Raw genomic sequence first — 23,736 nt, 5'->3', positions numbered from 1 at the left:
CAAGAGGGGGTCCTGGAGGTGCTGGAATGTCCTGAATCTTTATCAGCCCTACAGGTGGGCATGCAGTACATCCTAACAGACAGGTTTGCTCAACAAACACGCAACAACCACACAAGCTGCCTCACTGGCCTCCCTTTCTAATCTGTCCCCATTCCCTCAGATGACTTCTCAGCCTCCCCACCAGCTCTGAATCATCCTTCCCTGTCTTTCAGTGGTGGCTACAGTCCCCAGTCTGGCCATGGAGGCTGGCTGTGACCACCCTACTCACCTCCCTCCAGGCCTGGTCAGCCTATCTGGGCATCAGCTCCTCCAGGCCACGGGCCAGTCCTCTGGGCCCATCCCGAGCATCCCCTCCCTGGGATCATCCCAGGTGGCCAGGCTGCCATGTTCATCACCTTGGCCTTGGGGCATCTCAGGAGTGCACACCCCAGTCTGCGGCAGTTTTCAGGCCCCCCTGGTGACAAGGAGCAGAGGAGAATTTATTGTGGATAGAGGCACACCATCACGGTGCAGGGCTCTGTAGATGCCAAGAATGCTGACGGAGGAGTGGGTGGGGTCAGTGGCCCTGGATCCCAGCCCCCTGAGAACCCAGAGTCCCCAGGTCCTCTGGGACCAAAGGGGCGCATCACAGAAAAGACCATGAAAAGAGGTGTGGCTGGCCTGGTGGCCACACCCAACAGGTCCATCATGGATATCAGAGAGTGATCGACTTCAGGAAAGAGGTCATGCCGCCTCCATTGTATGTATCATCTGCAGCGAATGAAAGAAAACACTATTTGTCAGTGAGTATTAATCAAACAGGAGCTGCCGTTTCTTTCACGTGATGGGGAAAAGCTAGGACAGGTGCCCAGGATCACTAGGAGATAAGCAAGCCAGTGCTTTCTGTGGCCCACTCTCAGCTCCAAAGTGCAGAACTCTTCGGGGGAAGATCAGAAATCGCCTCCCCTTGACAGCCCCACACTGCCTGCTGGACACAGTCCCTCAAAGAATTTCCCTGCCAGCAGGGGAGGCGGTGGAGGGGAAGGGGGGCTGTGCTCAGTGGACCGAGGTGACAGTATGAAGGGTGGCAGGCAGGTGGAGCAGGAGCAGAGGCTGGACTTGCTGGAGTAGAAATGACAGGCCCTCCATTAAAGGACAGGGTTGCCTGTGTTTAATCTCCCAGGTTGCTTTGATTCGGGTGCTATTACTCCCACTTGACAGATGAGGAAACTGAGGTTTCAGAGAAGGTAAGTAAGTAGCCGAGGTTAAGGTCCTAGTAGATAAACGGAGTGGCATCTGCATTTGTGCTTCTCAGAGTGGGGTTCTGAGCCAGCAGTGTCACCTCCACCCCCCGTGTTGGGGATGCGAGTTCCCGGGCCCTCTGTGGACCTGCTGAATGGGTCCCTCCAGGGATTTCAGTGCCCTACAAAGTGTGGGAGCCCTGACTTAAAGGAGGGGGTCCCAACTGGCGCAGCACACCTGAGGCCCAGCTGGCTCTGAGTCTCCTTGCTGAGCTCTGGGTCTCAGTTTATTCCTCCACTTAATTGATGGACTGTGCGTTTATGAGCCTGTGATTTTGTTCCTTGTATTAAGGATCCGTTAAGCCTGGTGGGCGAACTGACCGATGATGGATCCATAGAGGAGAAGTGTTGCTGGCTCCAGGCCCTGTGGAGTGAGGTTCTCTCCAGGTCACTCCAGCTTTCCCAGGGAGCTTTCCTGGGAAAGCGGAGGCAGCCCCGTGGCACAGCGGCGCAGGAGGCACACAGCCCAACACGGGCTGCTGGATGGGAAAGCCGCATAAACGAATGTGGCTGACCTTCTGTCATGTACATCCAGCAGGAAGAGCCCACCTCCACTGTCCCTGAGGTGGGAAAGTCAGGCAGAACCGAACCTGGCTTTCCACCGGCGGGGCACAAACTGCTTGCAGACAGCGGAGCAGTAGGTGGATGCTATTAGCTAATGACCTGCCCACTGTTGGAGCTGTGCCAGCCTTGGGGGCCTGGCAGGAAGCTGAAAGGAAGGGCAGGCACAACAGCTTCTCCTGAACTGGCTGCAGACTGAGGACACACATGCTCCTGGAACATCGCCTTCTGCCCTTTGTCTCCTTAACTCGGTGCTGGAATCTTTGGGCCTGCGTGGGTGGAAGGGACCAAGGGCAGAGAGTGGGCAGCGGAGAGCCAGTGGTAGGGAGGGAGGAGAGGCCGCCTCTCTGAGCCTCTTTCCTGGGTCTGTGGTGTGACTTTATCCTGCATCAGGCTGTTGAGCCCATCAGTTCTGGCTGGGATGGCCAGTGTTCTGTTCCTCTGACCTTGGCCTAAACCCCAGCCTCCTTACCCAACCACATGGACTTCTCTTGGGTGCCCCACCCTTTCCCAACCTGGACTGAAGAATGGGGAGCGTGGTGACCCAGGGAACATGATGGTCAATGTCAGCATTAGAGGTTACTGAGGGAAATGCACCAAGATCAAGGTGAGAAACAGACCTTCATAGGAAGCTGGGGTCATTAGGGCCCCTGTAGGGTGCCACCTTCTCATTTCATGCAAGATAACACAGATAATGAGATGTATGGACACTTACTGTGTGCCAGGAACGTGCTAAACACATGTGCTGGTGGCCATTAGTGAAGCAGGTAGGCTTCTTGTTTCCACTTCATTGGTGAGACCCTGAGGCCGAGGGAGGCTAAGTAGCCTGCTCTGGCCTTGCTGCTGCTGCCGCCGCTGCTGCTGGGGGCTCAGGAATCACCCAGTGAGCGCGGCCTCCTTGGCGCTAGCCAGGCGTAGGCTCCCGCCACCCCGCGTCTCTGTTTCCTTCTTCGCCTCTCAGGACTCTGCTCCCGGCCGACACTTCCTCACCTCCACCCCTCAGGCCCCAGGGTGTCGATTCCCGATTCCCGGGAGGGGAAGAGTGTGTGGAGAGGAGCGTGCAGACCCGGAGCCCCTCCGCCACGCAGGCTCCACATCCCACATTCAGGCCTGTTCACCCCGACCCGCCTCTGCAGATGGATAAACTTCCCCAACAGTTCGCTCTCTCTGCACAAACTTTCTCCTCTGCTTCAGCGCCTTTAACGAGCTCCTAAAAACGAAAACCTTCAGCCTCACATGTCAGGAATGCGATCACCTTCTCCGATGGTACATTCTCGGTCTCAGCTGTGGTCTCGGCCAGGCCCCCCCCCCCACTTCACGTGTCCTGGAATAGTGCTGACTGTGCTTCTGGCTGGGGAGACATGATAAATAGTCACAGCTCACAAGGATAAACAAAAATTCCATTTCCCTTTTAACTGCTCTGGGCCACGCTTAGAATTATTGTTTCAAAACATCTGGAGGAACACGGAGGTTTTTATTCCAAGAACCTCCGCAGAGTTTTTGTGGGTTACCGCACAGTGTCGGGGCACATACTTGTATCAGGAAAGTGCGCCTGACACTAACATGATTCTTGTGGACCATTCTTCCCGAGGAGTCGGGGGTCGTGTGTGCACATTGTAGGGAGTCTTGCAGGAGAATTGTCCTGGGATGTTGACAGAGGTGGAGGTGGGAGGGGGTTTGACCATCCAAGGCCATCGAGCCACTGTCTGCCGAGCAATAACCACCTAGAACCAGGGCGCCCACGGGGGCCGTTTGGCTGGTGTCAGTGCGTGTGAGCTGCACTTGGCCTCAGGAACTGGAAACTCTGGCAAATACAGACATGACCAAATCTCCTGACTTAGTCATCACTGCTTATTACTTTTGTTTGGTCTTACTGCAGGGCATGCATGCCCAGCCCTGGAGCTCTGCTCCCCACCACAGGGTGGAGGACCATCCACAGCAGGGTTGTCTGTGGGAGGCGGGGAATGGGGTGAAGGTCCTTCTCATGAACAAGCATCTTTAGGCCCTCAAGGGGCAGGAGGAGGACGGGAAGGAAAAGGGAGAGAAGGCCCAGTCCTTGCCCTTCAAAGTTCAAGTCCTGAATTAAGAAATTCAGACCTGGGAAAGGGAAGGGTGGTAGAGATGGTGGGGGGGGGGGGCGGAGGGTCTGGAAATGGCACACACTGGAGCAAGCCTAACTTTAGAGGCTGCCCATAGAGGCCTCGTGGGTCTGCTCCAGGCACTGGAGCTGGGCAAGAGCAGCACCAGCAGCAGCATACGCCACACATAATGGTGCCCATTCCATGAGCCCTTGCCTAAGGGGTTCTGTTGGCCAGAGTCCCGCCACAGCTCCAGCCTCCGCAGCAGACAGCCTGAGGCTGCATCCATGGTCTCCAGCCAAGGAATCGATGCTCTCACTGAATAAGAACCACAGGGGCAATGCTTTCCTACATAAGTAAATGGGATGGTATTTTGTCAGGACTGTGCAAGCCTCAGAAAGCCGGTGGCGACTGCAGCCACAGGATCCAAGCTCTGACCTCACCCCGGAGGTTGGAGATACAGAAAAGACATGGTAGGAAGGGTCACGTGCACTTCAGATTTCCTGTGACAGATCAGAAGTTCGTGTCTTCCACACCTCTTGGCCTCTAGGGCTGATCTGGTCCCTCAGGGCCCTGATGTGGAAGCTAAACAAGAACCAGGATGAGTATAAAATGATTTGCACTGTAAACAGAAATGATCTCAATAACTCACCATTGTGAATGTAAAGGTTCATTCATAAATATAACTTTTCTTTTTTCATATATTTTATTCACGTAAAATTCGCGTAGTAACAATTTTTAAGTGTACAACTTAGTGGTGTTTAGTGCACTCACAGAGCTGTGCAACCAACACTTCTCCCTGGTTTTAAAAAAACATTTCCAAAACATTCATCCAAAAAAACACCCAATAACCATTCCTTACTCCCCTCCCGCAGCCCCTGGCAACCACCAGTTTGTAGTCCGTCTCTACAGATTTGCGTATTCTGGCTATTTCATAAAGAAGGAAGCATACAGTATGTGAACTTCTGTATCTAACTTCTTCCACTAAGCAGAACGGTTCTGAAGTTCATGCAAGCTGCACCATGTATCCATACTTCATTCCTTTTAACAGATAAATAATATTCCATTGTATGGTTATAGCACAGTTGGTAGATCCATTCACCTGTTGATGGACATTTGGCTTGTTTCCACCTTTTAGCCACTATGCATAATGTTGCTATGAACATTCATGTACAAATTTCTGTGTGGACGTATGTCTGTTTCTCTTGGATGTATACCAAGGAGTTGCATTGCTGGCTCATATGTTAATGCTATGTATAATTTTTTTGAGGCACCACCAACTGTTTTCCACAGGAGCTGAACCATTTTATACTCTTACCAGCAATGTATGACTACTCTTATTTCTCCACATTTCTACCTTTCTCAAAAAAAATTGCAGCCATTCTCATGAGTGGGAAGTGGTATGTCACTGAAGGTTCAGTTTACATTTCCTTAATGACTAATGATATTGAATGTCTTTTCACGTACTTGTTGGCCATTTACATATTGCAATTTTCATTTTTGCTTTGGAGATATGTCTATTTAAGTCACTTGTCCATTTAAAAAATTGAATTGTTTGTCTTTATGTTGTTGAGTTATGAGTTCTTCATTCATTTAAAACAAAAATTTCAAATATTTATAAAGTCCAGGATATCTATTTTTCTTTGTTGCCTGTGCTTTTGTTGTCAAATCTAAGAATCCATTGACATCTGGGGTCATGAAAATTTATTCTTGTTTCCTTCTAATGGTTTTATAAGTTTTAGCTCTTATATTTCAGTCACTGATCCACCCCACCCATTTTGAGTTAATTTTTGTATATGGAGTGAGGTAGCAATGCAAATTCACTCCTTAACCCGTGATTATCCAGTTTTTCTGGCACCATTTGTTGAAGAGAAGAAAACTTTCTTCTGAGTATGAATTTGGTTGTGGGTTTTTTTTTTAATGTACAAAACACTTCAACCAATAGGCAGCAATGTTCTTGCTCAGCAGACCTGTATCATCACAGATGTCACCAGGCTGTCAGGCCCTGGACTGAATGCATTCCCCCTGGTTATAGAAAGGGTTATACATCACATCTGTGTAGGAGTTGTGCAGCTTCCAGAACACACTGCAAATCTCGTTGTCTTGAAGCGTCGTGTTGGAGGAACCCACCACCATGACAAACTTCACCTTGGTTGGTCATGTAACCACACACCTTGTAGTCCTCTGTGGGGTACAGCGGGCCCAGGCAGAGCTTCCTCTGGTCCACCAGGGCCTTCCCCATTGCAGAAATCTTCTCATCCACCACATCCAGGGACGTGTGCACCATGTAGTGGAACTTCAGCTTGTTCTCTGTGGGGACACTGCGGATGTAAAGAGGGTAATTCTCGGTGATCACCACCATGCACGCCACCATCTTGAGAGGCTGGGCTGGCCACCTGGTGGTGGGTTTCTTGTAAATACCCTTTATTTTTGTAAATATGCCTTCAGTTCTTAACTTGAGCACTTTTATCATGGAAGTTCACCAGATGCCTTTTCTATGTTGAGATGACTGTGTTTTTTTCCCCTTCAGTCTACTAATACTGTGTGTGACATTGATTGGTTTTCTTACGTTGAAACGCTCTAGTGTTCCTGGAATGAGTTCCACCTGGTCATGAAGTATAAAACTTTTTATGTACTGTTGGACCTGGTTTGCTAGTATTTTGTTGAGGATTTTTGTCTCTGTATTCATCAGGGATATTGGTCTGTAGTTTCCTTGAGGTATCTTTGTCTTTGCTGGCCTCATAGAATGTGTTAGAAAGTGTTCCTTCTTCTATTTTTTTTGGAAGAGTTTAAAAGAGTTGGTATTAATTCTTTTTAAAAAAATGTTTAGTAGAATTTGTCATGGAGCCACCTGGTTCTAGACTTTTCTTTGTTGGGAGGTTTTGATTGCTGATCAGTCTCTTTACTTCATATAGGTCTGCTGAGGTTCTCTATTTCTTTTGGAGTCAATTTTGGTAATTCATGTGTTTCTAGGACTTTATCCATTTCATCTAGATTATCAAATTTGTTGGGATACTGTTGTTAATAGTATTATCTTTTAATTATTTTACTTCCTGTAAGGCTGGTAGTAATGTCTTCATTTTCATTTATGTTTTTAGTTATTTATACCTTCTCTATATTTTCTTAGTATAATTAATTTCTGATCTCTTTTTAAGGGCTTATTAATTTTGTTGATCTTTACAAAGAACCAACTTTTAGTTTTGTTGATCCTCCTTATCATTTTGTATTCTCTATTTCATTTATCTCTGCTCTAATCTTTATTGTTTTCTTTCTGGTGCTTTGGATTTAGCTTGTTGTCCTTTTTCTAGTTCCTTAAAGTGTATGATTATGTTGTTAATTTGAGATATTCAATTTTTTTAATGTAGGTGTTTATAACTATAAATTTCCCTCTGAACACTGATTTTGCTGCATCCTAAAATTTTTCTACCTTGTGTTTCCATTTAAGTTTCTTCTAAGTATTTTCTAACTTCTATAGTGATTCCTTTCTTGTTCCACTTGTTGTTTAAAAGCATTATTACTGGTATTTAACTTCTGCATATTTGCAAATAGTCCTGTTTTCCTTCTGGTATTGATTTTTAGTTTCATTCTATTGTGATCAGAGAAAATAGTGTGCATGATATCAGTTTTAAAAATTTTACTGAAAGTTATTTTGGCCTAATGTGTGGAAAATATTTTATGTGCACTTGAGAAGAATGTATATTCTGCCGTTGTTGGTTAGAGTATTCTTTCTATGTCTGATCTAATTGGTTTACAGTGTTATTCAAGTTTTCTATTCTTCTTCTTGATCTCTTTTGGATGTTCTGCCTATTAGTGAAAGTGAGGGAATAATACTCTTTTTCATCTATCAAATATTGCTCATCAACCCAATTAGTTAATTCACAAGTTACATGTATGGTCAATGCAAAACATTCAGAGACCAATTATTGATTCATTTATGTAACAACATCCCCTGCTGCCTACACTATATTATACATAAATAGGTCATACAAATGAATGACCCATTGCACAGGCTAGTAGGGTAGAGAAGACCTGCCCACCAGTATCCATACAACAGAAATAGGATCTTAACAGGTATAAGAGAGGTATAGATAACTGGTGTTGCAAATTTAAAGAAAGTTTCTGGGCTTCATAGAAAAGTGGACATTAAACTCCAAGCAGAAGGACCAGACAGCAAGGCCAGAAGCCCAATAAATGACACTTGACTGGAGCTCACTACATGTTGTCCAGTGTTGTACCAATAGCATGGAAAGGCCGGAGTGGGAATCCTGATGTCAAGCTTGTGGGAGGCAGAGAATGGGGAGCTTTAAGGGCTGGAATATGTCATTCATTCTGAGAGTGGAGGCCCTGGGATGTGTTTTACAGAGAAGGGCTATGGTGAGAATATGACTTACTGAGAGAACATTTGCTTATTTGTAATCACTCAAGAAAGCAGGGAGGAATGAAGCCAGTGATAAAGCAGTTGCCATTTTCCAAGTCGTATGAATTTGTCAAAGTAGATGGGACCGTCATGGGGGCTCTCTTCACTGGGGTGCAGGAAGAAGAAGAATGAGAGTGAGGAGACCTCAGGATGGCAGGAGGGAGGCAGGGCAGAGCAGGTGAATGAGGGGGCAACACGTTTCAAATGGAACAGGGGATCATTTCTTCAGGACAGAGCAGTATCAGGCTGAGAAATGCCCCAACGTGGGGGATGAAAAGTCCTGTACTCACTTCTGAGGACAGTTTGTACACTGGTGTTGAGGAGACCAGTGTGTGAGAGGTGAAGTGGAAACATTTCTGGTTAGCTGCATAGTAAAAGGAATGTAGGTATGAGGACAGAAAACTCGGCCAAAGCCCTTCACCACTCCCCTTTGCCCTTGGCTAATTAGTCAATACACAATGCATTAGATCATTTTCCTGGAGCAAGAGAAAAAGAAAACCTCACAAGCATTTTAAGATGACAATGCTGCCGGCTTCCTGGTGACAGCAGCTTCTCCTGTGGCAGAGCCATCTGCTACAGACTCAGGGCAACAAGGGGAACACTAACAGAAGGTAGGACTGCCACACTCAGGCAGTGTCCTCTATGTGCACAAGTAAAACTGGCAACTGTCTTACCCAATAAATGCTCAGCTAGTTCTTCGTCCATTTCTGCCATCCCCTGGATATACTACCTACTCTCTTCTTCCTTTGCTCCCCAGGTATCCCTGTTTCAGAACTGGGTCAACGTGTTGGCACCAACAGCCTTGGTAAGCTCTTTAATGGCCCCCCAGGTGTGGAAAGGGCAGCAAGTCACATGTTCCCGGGTCCTGACCCAGGGATGTCTCACAATTAGAGAGTACCTATGTAGTATGAATGGCAATGTGCTCTTTGACAAATGGAAGGTTCTAATCCCAGAGGTACTTAGAAGCAGGAGGGGTGAATCAATGCGAGCAGGATAGAATCCCCTCAACAAAATTCTTTTGTGAAAGAATTAGGTGAGTTAATCCTGCCAGCATCCACTTAGAAAAGCAGCCCTTTTCACTGCTGATGGAGTGTATACCATGAAAGAATTCATTTGTTTTCAAAAGATTAATAATTTGCCTTTGGAGAGCCCAGTTACTGATCATCAGAGCAAGTTCGATAACATGTTCTGAACTTAACTGGAGAATGTAGGCTGAAATCGTGTACTTACTTTGTAAAGAGCCTTCAGAAAAATCTCTAAGCCCATTTGAAGGTTTTGGCTGCTAAGAGGAAATATACTGGACCTAAAGTCTATATGCGAAGGCCAGACAAGCATGGGCTGCTTCCACGCAGGACCTGGGGGCTACAGAGCTTGGGTACAAACTTCATGAGTGCAGGGATTTGTCTGTTCTTCTCATTGATTTGTGCCCAGGCCCAGGACTGTGCTGGCCCACAGTATGTGGGCAATGAATGCTTGTATGAATGGAAGACAGTGGTTTTGGGATGAAACCCCCACTCAGATCAGCTGTGAGTTAAGGTCCTAGTATCATAACGAGGAATGAATAAAACACATCAACCGTTTTGAAAAGCTTGCGACTGTGGACTGAACAGTGCCGCTCTCCCCAATTTATGCATTGAAGTCCTAACACATGATATGATGGTATTAGAATGTGGGGCCTTTGGGACATAATTAGGTGAGGTCATGAGGGTGAAGCCCACATGATGGGATTCGTGTCCTTATAAGAAAGACACCTGAGCTCGCTCTCTCTTTACCATGTGAGGCCACAGGAAGAACGTGGCCACTTGTAAGCCAGCAAGAAGGCCCTGACCAGGGAACTAAATATGCCAGCACATTTAGCTGGGACTTCCCAGACTCCATAACTGTGAGAAATAAATTCCTGTTGCCTAAGCTGCCCAGTTCACAGTATTGTGTTAAGACATCCAGAGACCAGCTGAGACCTTGGATGACCCGAGAGGCAATATCTGTGGTGTCACTGCTCTGAGAGGATTGTGGTAATTTCCTTTTGCAGCACAAATGGAATCAGATGAAGCCAAATACACCGAGAGAACCCAGGTTAAGACCAGCGCTTCAGGAACTCTGGATGAAGGGTGCTTGGTAAAACAGTCCATCGCACCCTTTTTGCAGCAGAAATTCACTTGTAGCCTTCCGAAAATGCCAAAGAACAAGCAAACAATTGAGAGAGGACCTCCATTTCACGAATTTGCAGCATCATAAGAGTAAGCAATTTGTTAAGAAGGAGGAGAAGAAAACTATTCTTTTTTTAAAATTTTTATTTAATTATTTTTCAAGTACATTTTTTGTCTATTTCTCCCATCCCAGCCCCCCCCCCCGCTCCGTCTCCCCACCTCCCTCCCATCCCCCCCCAGTCCTCATCCCTGTGTCTTTCATACTTGTTCCTCAAAATCCCTCCCCTTTTTCCCCTTAAATTCCCTTCCCTCTCCCCTCTGGTCACTGCCCACTTGTTCTCTATTTCAGTGTCTTTGTTTTTATTCTGTTTGCTTGTTTGTTTTATTGAGAAAACTATTCTTGTTGTGACTCTAAGACTACTTCTCACAGAATTTCCTAGAAGATACTTGCTGATGACAATAATAACAGTGGAACTGCTTCCTCAGCCAGAAAGTACATCAAATAAAAAAGGACCTTGGGTTTCTTTTTAAATTGTATCTTTCCATTATCATTTAGTCCCCTTATCCTCCCTGTCCCCCTCACATTTTTTCCTGTTGTCCCTGTCCATGAGTCCTTTTTCCTCAGCCCCCCTACCCTCTAACCCTGCTTCCCTCAGCTGTCATCCTGCTCTCCATCTCTGAGTCTGTCCCTCATTGGCTTGTTAGTTCAGTTTGTTCATTAGATTCCACATGTGAGTGGAATTATGTGGTACTTGTCTTTCTCTGACTGGCTTATTTCACTTAGCATAATGTTCTACAGGTCCATCCATGTGGTTATAAAGAGTAAAATTTTCTTTTTTACCTCTGAGGAATATTCCATTGTATAAATGTCCCATAGTTGTTTCATCCACTCATCTGACGGACACTTGGACTGCTTCCAAATCGTAGCGATTGTAAATAATGCTGCAATGAACATAGGGGCGCTGATGTTCTTTTGAATTAGTGTTTTGGGTGCCTTCGGATATATTCTCAGAAGTAGGAGCACTGGGTCAAAGGCAGATCCATTTGTAATATTTTGAGGTATCTCCATATTGCGTTCCACAATGGCTGCACCAATCTGCATTTCCACTAATGTGCAAAAGGGTTCCTCTTTCTCCACATCCTCACCAGCACTTGTTTGTTGATTTATTGATGACAGCCATTCTGACAGGTGTGAGATAATATTTCATTGTGGTTTTAATTTGCATTTCTCTGGTGATTAGTGATGTTGAGCATCTTTTCAAATGTCTATTGGCCATCTGTATGTCCTCTTTGGAGAAGTGTCTATTTAGGTCCTCTGTCCATTTTTTAATCAGGTTGGTGTTTGGGGTTTGGTTTTTTTTGTTGTTGTTAAGTTTTGTAAGTTCTTTGTAAATTTTTAATATTAACCCCTTATCAAATGTATCAGCAAATATGTTCTCCCACTCTGTGGGTTGTTTTTTTATGTTGTCTGTGTTTTCCTTTGCTGTGTAAAAATGTTTTAGTTTGATTTAGTCCTATTTGTTTTTCATTTATTTGTTTATTTGTCTTGCCTGGGGAGCTATATCTGAAACAATACTGCTACAAGCAATGTCTGAGATTTTGCTGCCTGTGTTCTCTTCCATGATTTTTACAGTTTCAGGACTAGCATGTAAGTCTTTAAGCCATTTTGAATTTATTCTTGTGTGTGGTGTAAGAAGGTGGTCTAGTTTCATTTTTCTGTATGTATCTGTCCAATTTTCCCAGCACCATTTATTGAATAAACTGTCTTTAGCTCATTGTATGTGCTTGCTTCCTCTGTCAAATATTAATTGATTATAAAAGTGTGGGTTTATTTCTGGGCTCTCTCTTCTGTTCCATTGGCCCATGTGTTATTTTTATGCCATATGGTGTTGTTTTGATTAGTATGTCCTGACTGTATAATTTCATATTCGGTATCATGATTCCTCCAACTTCGTTCTTCTTTCTCAGGATCAGTGTTGCTATGCAGGGTATTCTGTGGTTCCATATAAATTTTTGAAATATATGTTCCAGTTCTGTGAAATACATCATTGGAAACTTGATAGCCATTGTGTTCAATCTGTAGATTGTTTTGAGTAGTATGGACATTTTAATGATGTTAATTCTTTCTATCTATGAACACAGTATATGCTTCCACTTATTCGTATCTTCCTTCAGTGTCTTATAATTTCCTGAATACAGATCTTTTATGTCCTTGGTTAGATTTATTCCTAGGTATTTTATTCCTTATGAAACAATTGTGAATGGGATTGTTTTCTTAATTTCCCTTTATGTTAGTTCATTATTAGCATATAAAATATGTGATTTCTGGATATTGATTTTCTATCCTGCTATTTTGCTGAATTCACTTATCAGTTCTAGTAGTTTCTTGCTGGAATCTTTGGGGTTCTCTATATACAGTATCATGTCATCTGCAAACGAAGACAGTTTTACTTTTTCCTTTCTAATTTAGATGCCTTTTATTTCTTCTTCTGGTCTGATTGCTGTGGCTAGGATTTCCAGTACTGTGTTGAGTAAGAGAGGTGACAGTGGATATCTCCATGTTATTCCCAGTCTTAAGGGGAATGCTTGTAGTTTTTGCCCACTTAGTATGATGCTGGCAGCGGGTTTGTCATATGTGGCCTTTATTATGTTTAGGTATGTTCCCTTTATTCCCACTTTGCTGAGGGGTTTTATCATAAATGGAAGCTGGATTTTATCAAATGTTTTTCTTGCATCTAAGATATGACCATGTGGTTTTTACCCTTCATTTTTTTTATATGTTGAATCTCATTTATTGATTTGTGAATGTTGTGCCAACCTTGCTTTCCTGGAATAAATCCCACTTGTTCATGGCGTATGATCTTTTTGACATATTTCTATACTCAGCTTGCTAATATTTTGTTGAAGATTTTAGCGTCTATGTTAATCAGGGATATTGGCCTGTGATTTTCTTTCTTTGTAGTGTCTTTACCTGATTTCAGAATTATAATAATGCTGGCCTTGTAAAGTGAGCTTGGGAGTTTTCCCTACTCTTGAATTTTTTTAAATACTTTGAGAAGGAGAGGTGTTAGTTTGTCTTAGAATGTTTGGTAAACTTCACCCGTGAAGCCATCCAGCCCAGAGCTCCTGTTTGTGGGGAGTTTTTGATTAATGCTTCAATTTCACTAATGTAATCTGACTATTCAGATTCTCTGATTCTTCCTGATATAGTTTTGGTATAATATGTATTTCTGGGAATTTATTCATTTCGTCCAGGTTGTCCTATTTTTTGGCACATAGTTGTTCATAATATTTTCTTACAATCTTTTGTATTTCTTTGGTTTCAGTTTTTATTTCTCCTCTTTCATTTCTGATTTCATTTATTTGGGCCCTCTCTCTTTTTTTTCTTGATGAGGCTCATTAAAGGTTTGTCAATCTTTGGGGGAAAGGGCAGAAAACTGTACTTGAACAACAATTAAAATAAAAAATGAAACAAAACAAAATAATCTCTTTAAAGAACAAGCTCTTGAATTCATTGATCTTTTCTACCATTTTTTTTGGCAGGGGAGACTCTGTTTAGTTTATGTCTGCTGTGATCTCTATCATTTCCCTCATTGTACTCACTTTGGGCTTGGTTTGTTGTTCTTTTTCAAGTTCATTTAACTGTAAAGTTAGATTGTTTATTTGAACTTTTTTTTTTGAGATAGGCCTATAATGCTATAAATTTCCCTCTTTCCCTTTATCCTACAAATTTTGGATTGTTGTGTTCTCATCTTCATTTGTTTCAAACACCTCTTGATTTCTTCATTGACCTCATTGTGGACCCATTCATTGTGTAATAACATATGATTTAATTCCATGTCTTTGTGTGTTTTTTCAGTGATTATCTTGTGAGGATTTCCAGTTCCATATCATTGTGGTCACAGAAGATGTTTGATGTGATTTTAATGTTCTTAAATTTACTGAGACTTGTTTTGTGTCCTAACACAAAACATGTGGTCTATCTTAGAAAACATTCCATGTGCACATGAAAAGTATGTACATTTTGCTGTGTTGGGGTGAAATTCTCTGAAGATCTCAAGTAAACCCATTTGACCTAGTGGGCTGTATAATGCTGCTGTCTCCTGGTTGATTTTCTTTCTGGAAGATCTACCCATTGAAGTCAAAAAGGTGTTAAAATCATTGACTATTACTGTAATTTTCTCAATCTCCCCCTTTATGTCCATCAAGATTTGCTTCACATATTTAGGTGCTCCTATGTTGGGTGCATCAACATTTACTAGGGTTATATCCTCTTGTTGGATTGTTCCTTTTATCATTATGTAGTGTCTTTTTTGTCCCTTACAATAGCCTTGGTTTTAAAGTCCATTTTGTCAAATACAAGTATTGCTACCCCAGAGTTTTTTTCTTTCTGTTTCCATCCCTTTGCTTTTAGTCTGTGGGTATCTTCTGATCTGAGGTAGGTCTCTTGGCATATATATATAATCTTGTTTTCTTATCCATTGAGTTATCCTATGTCTTTTGGTTGGAGCATTTAAGCCATTTACATTTATGGTGGTTATTGATAGATATGTATGTAGTGCCATTTTATTGTAGACTACTTTCCTCTGTTTTTTTTTTTTTTTCCTTGTCTCTTTCTTCTTCCTTTTCTTAAAGCAAGGCCTTTAACATTTGTTGCAGGGCTGGATTGGTGTTCACAAATTCCTTTAGTTTTTTTTCTTGTCTGGGAAGCTCCTTATTTCTCCTTCAATTTTAAATGCTAGCCTTGCTGGGTAAACTAGTTCTGGTTGTAGGTCCTTGCTTTTTGTTACTTTGACTATTTCACAGCATTCCCTTCTAGCCTGAAATGTTTCTGTTGAGAAATCAGATGACAGCCTAATTGGTATTCCCTTGCTTCTAGGGAGTACCTTGAAGCAAGTAGGTAACTACTTGCTTTTCTCTTATAGTTTTTAGGATTTTATCTTTGTCTATAATCCTTGCCATTTTAATTATGCGTTACTGTAGGCATCTTTGGGTCCAACTTGTTTGGAACTCTCTGAGCTTCCTGGAAATGTGTATCTTTTTACTTCACTAGGTAAGGCAAGTTTTTGGTCATTATTTCTTAAAATAGGTTCTAGATCCCTTGCACACTCTCTTCTCCTTCTGATATTCCCATGATACAGATGTTGTTACACTTCATGTTGTCCCAAAGTTTCTTAAGTTCTCCTCATTTTTTAAAATTTTCTTTTCTTTTTCCTGCTCTGCTTGGGTGGTTTTTTTTTTTACCTTGTCCTCCAAATCACTGTTCTGATCCTCTACTTCATCTAACCTCCTGTGTTACTCCTTCCAGTGTATTATTTATTTCAGATATTACATTCTTTATTTCTGACTGATTCTTTTTATGGTTTCTATGTCTTTTTTCATGCTGTTGAGTATCCTTATGACCATTAGTGTAAATTCTCTATCTGATAAATTGCTTACCTCCATTACATTTAATTCTACTGTAGAATTCTCTTGTTCTTTCCTTTGGGGTGGTTTTTTGTTTTTGTTTTTGTTTTTTTTTTTGCCTTCCCACTTTGGTGGCTTCTTTCTATTTGTTTCTATGTATTAGTTAGATCTCCAAAGACTCTGGTGCAGACCTATGTCAAACCTTGCCTATGACTGGCCCTGGGTAACCTCTTTGGAGCTATCAGTGATCCACAGCTTTTGCCTCCCTCTGCTGGGCCTGGGTATGTGCAGAAAGAACTAGGTTGTGCACCAAGGCCAGCTTTTACCACCACCAGGCCCATAGAAGGGAGGGTCAGTTATAGTCTCAGAGCTCCTATATATCTGCCTTAGTTGTTAAACTTAATCACTGATATAACCTCAAGCTATCCTCCTCAGCAGCAGGGCTTAAGCACCACAGGGTGGGACAAGAGTGATTACCGTGGGTGGGGCTATTATTTCCCCTGAGGCTGATACCATTTGAAGAGGAGTGCCCCACTTGAGAAAGATGGCTTCTGAAGAGTGGGGAATGACTGAGCACAGGGATCCTGGTGGCTATTTCTTCTGTTGTCTCCCCAGAGCCACCAGCCCCAGACTCTCATACATCTTTAGTCCACTCTGCCCTCCCTCTGCTGGATCCCAGGATAAGTGGCTGCAAGTGGAATTTTGTACGTTGGCCCTTTAAAGGCTCTCTGCATCTCCAGCTGTCTCTCCCTGGTGGACAGAAACCCCACTGCCTTTCACAGCCATATGTTATTTGGGTTCCTTTCCCCATTCTGGTGCTGTAGGCTGGTGAGCCACACTTGGGGTTTAGACCCCACACTTCTCTGGGGGAGCCCCACCCCCAGCTGCTGAAATATTCATATAGAATGTCAGCTGCCACCCATGAGAGCCCAGCCAACCCTCTTGTGCCTCCCCCCCACTCCCTACCAGTCTCGTTGTGGTCATGTGGCTTCTTCCATCTGTACGTGGTTATAAGGCTTCTCTCTGGCTAGTGTTCAGTTAGTTATTCAGAATGATTTTTTCTGTAATTTGTTTGTAATTCCAGTTTGGTCCTGGGAAAAGGTTAATATAGCTTTCACCTACTCCTACACCATGTTGGGTCTCTTGGAATCTTGCTTTTTGAATCAGTGAAATTGGATTTAATTTCTAGTTTCTGAGAAACTATTTTCAACTTTGAAATTGGTTCCAGAAAAATTATGAAGATAGATTAAAGACATTTTCTGATGTTCAATTAATCAAAATATTTACCTCCCCCACATTTTTTTTAGAAAGTTACTCGAGTATATTGTTTAGCCAAATGAAGGAGAAAATTAAAAAAGAGGAATATCTGGGATCCATAAAATAGTATAGATTCCCTTACCTCTTCCAGGAAGCCCAGCCCACCCTTCTTGGAGCCAACTCAGAAAAACTGTGATGACACATTCTAAAATTGTGCATCAGGTCTAAAAAGCAAATAGTGGACTGGAGCAGAATGATAGTTGGCTCCAAGAGGGGCTTGTCCTGCAGCAGAGGGGGCAGGGCTGGAAAGAATTAGTGGACTACCTGACCTAATGGTAAAAGAGAGTAAAAACTATATCAAGGGAATATAAACAAATAGGAAAGTATTTTAAAATGTTAAAACTACCAGAGTGGATAAATCAGGGGAACAGTGTTTATAGAAGGAAAAATAATCATAGTGTTTTTTTTGGCTCAGCAGTAAATAATATTTACATAGTCGTGAAATGTAAATATTATTTATAGACTTAACTAAAAACAGTGATATCATTATAGTTGGAATATGGAAATGAGGGAGATGGAGCTCAAATACCTGTCACAGCAGAAAATAAGTAGATGATGTCTAAAACTGATCAATCAAGCAACAAAAGTAGAAGCACGTGATTTAGTGATATAAAAGTAAGGACCAGAAGAAATAGCTATAAGTTAAAAGTATTTGGTGTTGCAGAAAGGGAATTAAGACAGGAGGGAGATATGTAATAATTTTCAATTCCTGGTAAGCTCTTTGGTCCTGTTTTATTTTATAGTGTGATTGTGTTACACTGATACAATTATTTTATTTAAGATGTGCTAAGATAAAATAAGTTCTAAAAAATAAAAACCTTCTGGTTCTACCACCAGGAGTTTAGCTCCTTTGGGCACTAGAGTCCTCAACTATACAGGTAAATCCCATTCTCACCTGGCAAGAAGAGCTCCTTGAAGATGAGGGAGATGCTGAAGCCAGTGGTGAGCACCAGCAATGGAGACTCTTGATTAAGGCAGTCCTTGTGCCAAAAGGCAAGCATGACTATGTTCTTGTGCCAGGAAAATTCATTTTAAATACAATATGTTGTAATATGACTTACTCATCCCCTTTCTGCCCCTTTTAGCTTCAAGCAGGTAGTAATATGCTCCAGGCTATAGCCTTGCATCTTTGCTAACTGTGAAACTCAACCCTCCTGGCAGGGCTCTAGCACTGTATTTGTTCTGCTTCATCAGAATTTCTAATTTTCCAGGGAATTCCTTGCATCACTGCCTTCCCCTGAGTTCCAAAATGGCAAAGTTACCCAGCAAGGCAGCTTAGGAAAAGGCCATGTCCCCCTAAACTTTAAAATAAGGACACGGGAGATTTCCTCTTGTAGTTTTTCTTCTTTTTAAAAAACATGCATCATTTTCCAAAGGGAATGTGTGCCCCTCTCCTCTCACCTCCTCCAGGAAGCCAGCCAGCAACTTTCAAGGCCAACTTATAGGAAACCTGAACACACTGAGTCATCTAAAAATGACAAAGCAAAAATAAAAAACCCAGCAGAACAGGGAAACTATTTGCAATAGATATAACACAAAAGATTGACACTTATATTACAGATTTTGCATCTACTGACATACTTGTGTGCAAAATCGCTCTGTAAGGAGTTTGGAACACAAAGAAATACCCAAACTGGGGTTAACTGAGTGGGGAAGGATGAGATCCTACAAATGCATTTGTGGAACAAATAAAGACAAACAGAAGATTTTCACTAATAACCGAGGAAGTGCAAATGAAAACAATTACTGCTCAATTTCTATTCAATGTCTTAAAATGTGAACTTGGGGCCAAGAAGCTGAGGCAAATGTATAAGCAGGAGATGACAGAAAAGAGTGAAACCTCTGGGGAAGCAGTTGACAAAATGTATAGAAGAATATGAAAAAGTCATGCCTTTTGACCCACTAAACCCATAGGGAACTAATTCAATGGGTGAATGATAAAGTTATCTATATGCAGGCAAATGTAAAATAGGAATAAGGGAGACTTCTTGTCAAGATGGTGGCGCAAGTAAACATAGCTTGTCTCTTGGCACAACTACATCAAAATTACAACTAAAATATAGAAAAAACCATCACTTAGAACCATCAGAAATTGAGCTGAATGGAAGTCTGACTACTGTGGAATTAAAGAAACCACATTCATCCAGACTGGTAGGAGGGGTGCAAATGTAGAATGGAGCTGGTCCCTCACCCATGTCTGGTGGATGAAAATTTAGGAGGGATATCTCAGGAGTGAGGAGTCCCAGCCCAACAACAGGACCCCCAGTCCAGTGTTCCAGTGCCAGAAAGAGAAGCCCTCACAATTTCTAGCTGCAAATCCCAGCAGGGGATGAGTTGCTGGAAGACACTGCTGAAGCCCCAAGCAATTCCTCTTAAAAAACCCACATACTGACTCACCTACACAGACTCACTGCCTCCTGGCTTCTGCTGCAGGATGGTGACTTGAGGGGCACTGATGGCATAAAGAGAGGAACTGAAGTGTCTTGTACCAAGGCGAGCAGAGACCATTGTCCCTTTTCTAAACCCTCCCCCACAGAGCCAGCAAGCTGGTGCCATTCTGAGATTCCATTAAACTGCTGGCACTGTTTGACCTGCCTTGGAGATCCCCAGAGCCTCCATCCCACCCAACTTATGGGCCCACCCAAGCTGTTTTTCTATATGAATGGCTGGTCTTGACTCCTAAATCCTATCAAACAAGCAACAGCTGGCTTCAGTGAGCCCTCAGACTGTGTACCTCTTGCTTAGTGATTCAGGCCTAGCATTAGCAGCAGGCAGCCTAGATTCACAGCGTGGCTTCACCTGGGAATCTCCAAATGCAGCACAAGGAGCAGCCATCTCAGACTGCTTTATAGCTCAGGCAGGTGGCCCTGGGCAAAACACAGGTGGGATTGACTTTGGCCTGCACCACCCAGGAAACTGCAGAGTGGTGGGGGGATTGCCCGAGGAAGTGCGGGCTTCGTGGTGGAGGGGGTTAAAGGGAGGAAAATCAGGACAACTGTAATAGCATTATCAATAAAATATAATTAAAAAAGAAATAATAACCTAAAAAAATAAAAATAAAGGAATTCAGTAAATCAAAATTTTTTGTTTGGCTATTACCATTGACAAATGGAATATGTAAATGTGTAAATAAGATGATATCTGAAAAAAATCAGGGCACTAAATAATGTATGGCCAATATTGAAATTGCATTAATTGTCTATGTCTATGTCTATGTCTATGTCTATGTATGGTTAAACATAAAAGGGAAAAGGAGGACTCCAATTATGTAAGGCAGGTAAAAAAGGAAACAACATTTGTGTCTTCAGTATTTTAATAATAAATGAAATGATGCTGTTTATTGAATTATACGATGTGGCAGCTGACATATGAGCTAGTCAATAGCCCCATTTTTAGAAGAGGAAACTCGCGGCTCAGACCACAAGGGAATAAGCCAGAGGAAAGATTCAAAGTAGTAGCTTGGCGCCTGTCCAACTCACCAAGCGCAGAACCACACAGACGTCTTCAGACTTCTCAGATGAGACTGGTGTCTGCCTCTGGGGCTGTATGTCTCTGTTCATTAAAGCCTCACCCACCTCCAATGAGTGTCATGAATTGTCCCCTCTGCAGCAAAGACTGACTTTCTAACTGTACCATCCTCCGGGGGAGAGAGGAGGAAAGAACAAGAAACAGAGCAGTGTCGGGGGGGGGGGGGCTTTGCCTGTTCTGCACCTGGAGGCTCTTGTTTAACCCTTGGTGCTTGCTCCCCAGCCCTCTCTCTGCAGTGGGGTCACACTCTGAGAACAGGGAGGTGGACAGGAGATGGACAGGGTGTGGATGGGGAAGCCACCTCCGGCATCTCTCCCTGCTCCTCCCTATGTCACCAGGCCCCGCCACCTGCATTGCCCATGTCTCCCTTGCAGGAGGAATAAACCCGGACCCTTCCTACAATCTAGTAGTCAGTTAGTAAATATCTGTTGTGTTAAATCCCACACCCACCCAAGAATAAAGACAACAAACTTTCAGGTAGATTTTCAACCCAAACAGGTCTTCTTTTGGTAAGCTTCATTGGCAGACCAAGCAACCACTGGCCTGAGCAGTGACTGTCACACAGAGTTGGCCAAATAGGGACCTTAACACTGGTCCCTAAGTGGCAGGCTGTCCAGAGTGGGGCTGCAGAGGATACAGGCTGATGATGCTGCAGGAGGGGCTGGCTGGCTTCCTGGAGGAGGTGAGAGGAGAGGAGCTCACATTCCATTTGGGAAACTGATGTGTGTGTATTTTAAAAAGAAGAAAAACTATAGGAAGAAACTTCCTGTGTCCTCATTTTAAAGTTTAGGCAGACATGGCCTTTTCCTAAGCCACCTTGCTGGATAACTTTGCCCTTTTGGAGCTCAGGAGCTTAGGGGCAGGCAGCAATCCAGGGAATTCCCTGGAGAATTGAGAATTCTGATGAAGCAGAGGGAGTACAGGGGTTAGGGGCCTGCCAGAAGCATCGACTTTCACAATGAACAAGAATGCAAACCTCCAACCAACCTCCACCCCAGAGCCATAACTATCCACTTGAAGCTAATGGTGGGGGGCAGGGGGGCAGAAAAGAAGTAAGGCATATTGCAACATACTGTATTTAAAGTGAATTTTCCTGGCGTGAGAACATAGTCATGCTTGTTTTCTGGCGCAAGGATTGCCTTAATCAAAACTCTTGGATGCCGGTGCTCACTAGCAGCCTCAGTCTAGAATGTAACCCACCAACCTCCGGCCTCTGGGGCCCTCTGAGTTAACCCTGCGGCTGGTGGGGGCTCCTGGCCAGGCCCTAGTAGCTCTTGCCAGAAGATCCTGAGGCCTCCACCTATTACTGGATGGAGAATCAATTCACACTTTGTCCTGCAGGGAAACCCTCTGTGGGTCAGCTCCTAGGACTGAGTTTAAAACCAAGGGGGATTTGTTGGAGACTCTCTAAGATGAACCAGATGCATTTTTAAATGCTGAGTCTCAACAGGGACAGAAATATTTGGGATGAGCTTAGAAATTTATTGAGCACTTGCTATATGCCAGGAACGAATTATGCACTTTCCACGTGTTCACTGCATTAGGCCCCCCAGTTACCCTGCTGAACTGCTATTGCAATGTCCTGGAAGTCAGTTGACATCCGCAGCCCACCCAGATAGCGAGAAGATGAGCTAAGAGCCTACCAGCCTCTCCCCGGGGCCCAGCCCCTAAACCACTGCTGAGCTGCCGTGTGGCAGGGCGGGAGCGGAGAACAGTGTTGGTCACATGGGCCACAACAGCTGGGCAAAATGAGGGTGCTGACCAAGGTGGCCTTCCGGCCATCATCTCTTAACATTCTTAGGTTACCCAGCAGGGGAAAAGAAGGAGATCAGCCCAGACACAGGAAAGGACACGGGGATACTCAGGTACTTGTTCCTTCCAGGAGCTCTCAAGGTTCAAGTGAGGACACTGCACTGTATAAAACCAGCGACCATCAACAGGAGCCTTGGGCACCTGGTGCCCAGGAACACACTTTGGAGAAAGTGCCTGTGCAGTTGACTGATGGCGAGGCCCAGTGTCACACCCGGGGCCTACCCCAGGTTGAGGTCCCAGGGGGCAACTGCCAGTTAGAACTCACACTTGTTCCGCCCCTCTGCCAAGAACCAGGCGTCTGTGCATTTTTGCCAGGGTGGATTTCCACAGAGCTCCTATCAAGCAGGACGGTTCTGTTAATCCCTGTTCTCATGAACTAGTTTTAATACCACTGGTTCTTATTACTGTAGCTACTGAACCCTCTTGCCCTCCCTGAAGCCGGGCCTTAAGAGTGGATCAGTTTCTCTCCACAGAGAGGCTTGGGTTGAAATAGCTGCAGCTAGAAGCCACTGTTGGGGTGCTCTGTGACCATTCCCAGGACACTGTCCCCTCTGCCTCCTGCTATACCATAGCTTCATCACGCAGTGGTGTGCGTGTGCGTGTGCGTGTCTGTGGGCACAGGCATGAAATGTGCTGCAGTATCTTTACCATGCAGGCCATGCTCAATGCCCGTAAACAGATTCTACCTTCAAAGTCTTCTTGGAAATGCTGATTCACAACTGTTTCCCAGTATTGTAGTAAGACGGAGCCTAGCGTGTTGCCTGGTTAGGTTCTATATGTAACAGAAATGAATGGATGGTGCAAGGTATGCATTATGCCTACAAGCACATTAAGTGTTTCAGCAGTGCTATTTCACATGGTGTTAGTCAGGGCTGTGTTGGTAGAAGTGATGGAGATCTAGCCCAAGAAGCCTTGAACGACAACCAGAAAAGGAATGTATTTGTGGTGTAGCGTGTAGATCATATTCTCTTCAGGAATGACTGCATCAAAGATGTCATTTTGACTATCTCTTATTCTCGCTGCTTATCTCTGGTCTCTGCCCTGTTCCGTATTGGTTTCATCCTCAGGAAAACTTCTCATGTGGTGGGAACAAGGCTTAGATGACCCTTAAACCAAGCAATGCTGATGGAAGCAGAGAGCTTCTTGCTCAGCACTCCAGCACAAGTCCCAGAGTAGGCACTGTAGGCCCA

At 43.9% G+C, this 23,736-nt stretch overlaps 1 pseudogene; it reads right to left on the bottom strand.

Moving 5' to 3' along the window:
* Positions 1-5,880: 5,880 nt before the first annotated feature.
* LOC119034615 (trafficking protein particle complex subunit 2-like protein) lies at positions 5,881-6,296 on the bottom strand (annotated as a pseudogene).
* Positions 6,297-23,736: the final 17,440 nt, after the last annotated feature.

This window comes from Artibeus jamaicensis, unplaced genomic scaffold, assembly GCF_021234435.1.
Source record: "Artibeus jamaicensis isolate MK-2021 breed Jamaican fruit bat unplaced genomic scaffold, CSHL_Jam_final scaffold_833, whole genome shotgun sequence".
NCBI lineage: Eukaryota > Metazoa > Chordata > Mammalia > Chiroptera > Phyllostomidae > Artibeus > Artibeus jamaicensis.
This window is presented reverse-complemented; position numbering and strand designations above follow the sequence as displayed.